Here is a 4659-nt window from a genome sequence, read left to right on the forward strand (position 1 = left end):
GGACTCGGCCGGCCGCAGGAGGACCAATCGTCAGCCGGCGCTCCGACGTCGTCCTGCGCCTCCTTTCCCGCCTCCTGGCCGGTGGCGGAGGACACGCCTCCGATCCTCGGCCAATGGGAGCGCGGCGACGTCACCGCGTCACTTCGAGGAGCAACAGACGCCAAACCTGGAAGGCGTCGTCGTCGTCTTCCGAGGAGTCGAGTGACGAGTCGTAAAGATCAAAGACTGAGATCGCAACTTGAAGAAGTTCACCATTTAGAATTCTCGCTTTGAAGGGGCGGAGCTTCCAGAACTTCCTTTCATCCACACGCTACGTCGGGACGTCTTCACTCCCCTGACCAGAAACACAAACACAAAAACGTACGACGCACTGAAGTTTCCGAACTCAGAGCGACGACCAGGTGAACGCAACGCGTCAGGGTGGAAACCAAGATGGCCGCTTCCCGTAGAGCCCGTCCGAGGCTAGCCGCGGTCACAACCGCTAGCTGAAGCCTGAAGTCGTGTTTCCTTCGTATAAACTTTGTAACTTTGTTTCTGAAAATCTGTCGCAGTTTTTTAGGTACGAGTCAATAAAACACGTTACGCCAAGGCGGCGCGGAATGGTATGGAAGTGTGTCCGTTAATCTGTACAGGTTCAACTTGACCAGAACCAGGGTCTGGACCCATACCCCCTACCAGAACCAGGGTCTGGACCCCTACCCCCTACCAGAACCAGGGTCTGGACACATACCCCCTACCAGAACCAGGGTCTGGACCCCTACCCCCTACTAGAACCAGGGTCTGGACCCCTACCCCCTACCAGAACCAGGGTCTGGACACATACCCACTACCAGAACCAGGGTCTGGACCCCTACCCCCTACTAGAACCAGGGTCTGGACCCCTACCCCCTACTAGAACCAGGGTCTGGACCCCTACCCCCTACCAGAACCAGGTTCTGGACCCTATCCCCTACTAGAACCAGGGTCTGGACCCCTACCCCCTACCAGAACCAGGGTCTGGACCCCTACCCCCTACTAGAACCAGGGTCTGGACCCCGACCCCCTACCAGAACCAGGTTCTGGACCCCTACCCCCTACCAGAACCAGGGAAAAGCACCAGTCAGTGAAATCATCTAAAGTACTGCAGAAACCGCTGTTGTCATATTTGTTTATATTTATTCGTTCTGACCTTCAAAATGTATGGACTTGCTGTTAGCTAGCCCGTTAGCTAGCCCGTTAACGAGCCCGTTAGCGGTTCTGTCTCGGGTCTGAGCTGCTGCGGTTCTGGACTGGAAGGAACCAGATGTTTGTCCTTCTGCTGGTCCGTCTTGCTTCTTTTGTTCTGTTTGTCTGAGGAGAGAGAAGAAATCCTGAAAGTTAATCTGCTCACAGCTGGATTACTGGATTAGAGGAGGAAGATGCTCTATAATCTGGATTAGAGGAGGAAGATGCTCTATAATCTGGATTAGAGGAGGAAGATGCTCTATAATCTGGATTAGAGGAGGAAGATGCTCTATAATCTGGATTAGAGGAGGAAGATGCTCTATAATCTGGTGTTAGAGGAGGACGATGCTCTATAATCTGGTGTTAGAGGAGGAAGATGCTCTATAATCTGGTGTTAGAGGAGGAAGATGCTCTATAATCTGATGTTAGAGGAGGAAGATGCTCTATAATCTGGATTAGAGGAGGAAGACGGTCTATAATCTGGTGTTAGAGGAGGAAGATGCTCTATAATCTGATGTTAGAGGAGGAAGATGCTCTATAATCTGGATTAGAGGAGGAAGACGGTCTATAATCTGGTGTTAGAGGAGGACGATGCTCTATAATCTGGTGTTAGAGGAGGAAGATGCTCTATAATCTGGATTAGAGGAGGAAGACGGTCTATAATCTGGTGTTAGAGGAGGAAGATGCTCTATAATCTGATGTTAGAGGAGAAGAAAATGGACGCCATCACAGCTCGGAAAGAGTTTTATAAGTAGTTGTTAACATCCACTAGCATTGTATGCTAGCTGTCTGGCGCCCCCCAGAGGAGACCCACTGACGAACCTTCTATGCTCCCGATCTCGGGTCCCACCGATCTTCTGGAATCCGGGAAATGAATGAGCATCATGTTTTTTTTCCGCCGCACCGCCGCTGCCTCCGACGCGGAGGTCGCGGAGGTCGCGGAGGTCGCGGAGGTCGGTCAGCCGCGAGCGTTCGCAGCCGAACAGTCCGCTGACGTGGCCCGACGAAAAGTGTTGGTTCCGTCGCGCCGGAGCGGCGCCGCGGTGTCGGGCGACTTTATTCACGCACCTGCAGAGAGAAGCATCGCGTCAAATCGATCAAGACAAGCTCACGTTAGCCGCGTTCTGTCGCTAGCCGCTCAAAGGGGGCGGGGCTTTTACAGGGATCAGTACCGCGACTGCGACGACTCGGGAATTTCGAGTTTGGAAGACGGCGGATCGGGTGTCATGAAAGTCCAGCTCTCGGGACGGGAGGTTCCGGGTCGTTACCTGCTTCTGGGCGTCAGACGTCCGCCGCCCGCCGAGCTCCCGGTGGGGGGGCGGAGACGTAGCGGGGCGGGGGAGGGGGAGGGGCAGGTCAGGTCCTCGTCGGCGTCCGTCGCCGCCTTCGCCCCAGCGACTCCGGCCGTCCCGAGAGCGCCCGGGCTCGAGGGCTTCACCACGGATTCCACGTGGCTCAAACTCTTCTGGTCACTCGACGTTCCGCCGACCGGAGCTTTGGTTTCCGTTCCGCCGGACACCGAAGACGCTGGACCTTCACGATCTTCTCCATCGGGAACGCCGCGAGGCTTCGGGAGAGCCGTCCCTCCCGGCGCGTGTTCACGCAGCGCGGACGGCGACGTGGTTCGGGCTCCTGGTCCCACCTTCCTCTTCACGTCGTCCTTGAGATCTCTGATCGGTCGGCCGTCGTCTGCTCCGGTTCCGGACGCTGAACCGGGTCGTGCCGGATTTTCTCCAGAGTCTGGGGTCGGGTGCTTCTCGTCGGGGAGCCTCTTCGTAACCCGATCGCCTCTGGAGACGTTTGGACTTGTGGAGGACTGAGTTGAACCGTTGGGCCAAGATGAGGAGCTCTCGGTTGGTCTGGTGGTCGTGGGCGGTTTGGGGTTTGACGGTACCACGTCCAGAGAACCAGGGTCTCTCGAGTCCGATCTGGTCTCACATTCTGGAGTGATTTTTCTCTCCTCCACTGGACCGACGCTCGACACTTCGGTGATTCTGTCTGCGGCTCTACGACCCGATCCCGGCGGTTTGGAAGGGGACCTCAAACCCGGACCGTCCCTGGAACTCTTGGACCCTTTGGCTCTGTTCCGGCTCTTTCCAGACTCTGGGTCTTGCTCTGGATTGGAGGGTTTGCTGGTTTCCATCAGGCTTCCGCCAGGCGTTTTCCACACTTTCTTCCCTACGTCTTTCCTCACGTTGCGACATTCGTCCGTTCTCTGGCGCGTTGGCTCTGGTGGATCCGGTGGGTCTGACATTGGAGGTCTGGTTGACCTGGAACTCTCCACGCCGGCGGCTTGTTTGTTTTTCAGCGCTGTAGGAGACGGTCCAGGAACCTTGTGTCCGACGGCTTTAGCTTGTTTGGTCGACGGTTCTGCCGCCTTGCAAGGCTTGGTGTTGGTCCTCCCTTTGGCCTTGTCCTTGTGGACTTTCTCGTCCAAGTCCTCGGCCTGCTTCCTGTCCCGGGCTCGGCGAGTCTTCTCGTCCCCGTCCTCGGCTCCTCGTCTCGGGGTTTTGGTTATCGTGGGCAGGGTAGAGTTTTCTCTTTGGCCTTTCTGAATCTGAGCATTGAGCTCGTCCAGGAATCTGTGCAGAGACACGAAGACCGGATGAGTCCAGAGTGAAGACCTTCGTCGAGGGATTCTGACTTTGTCCATTTAAAGGAGTCGTCAGACGGTTGAGCGTCTCCAATCGTGGATAGTGATAGCATAGCGTTAGCATAAAGACCCTGGTTAAGCGTTTCCAATTTTGGATAGCGATAGCATAGCGTTAGCATAAAGACCCTGGTTAAGCGTCTCCAATCGTGGATAGCAATAGCATAGCGTTAGCATAAAGGCCCTGGTTGAGCGGCTCTAATCATGTCGCCCCCTTGTGGGCGATTGTGGTTTGACCGAAGAGCCCAAACCGTTTCGGTTTCAACACTTCAGAATTGTTCTGAGGAGGAAAAGTGTGACGACTCCGTTAAAAGACGCTGGACTGGGCGAGAAGTGAGACGATACCTGAGGTGAAAAGAATCCTGCGTGAAGAGCGGACGTTCCAACAGCTCGGAACACGGAGAACGTTCCTCTGGGTCCACCTCCAGGCAACTCTGCAACGCAACGCAGCGTCCATACCGCCGTCCCGCCAGACCGCCTTCCCACCATCCCACCGTGCCGCCGTCCCGCCATCCCACCACCCCGCCATCCCGCCACCCCCGCCATCCCGCCGTCCCTCCATCCCGCCATCCCGCCATCCCGCCGTCCCGCCATCCCGCCATCCCGCCATCCCTCCATCCCGCCATCCCGCCGTCCCACCATCCCACCATCCCACCATCCCACCATCCCACCATCCCTCCATCCCGCCATCCCACCATCCCGCCATCCGCCATCCCGCCACCCCGCCATCCCGCCATCCCTCCATCCCGCCATCCCACCATCCCACCATCCCGCCGTACTGCCATCCCGCCATCCCGCCGTACTGC

This window comes from Blennius ocellaris, assembly GCF_963422515.1.
Source record: "Blennius ocellaris genome assembly, chromosome: 23".
In the NCBI taxonomy this organism is placed as follows: domain Eukaryota; kingdom Metazoa; phylum Chordata; class Actinopteri; order Blenniiformes; family Blenniidae; genus Blennius; species Blennius ocellaris.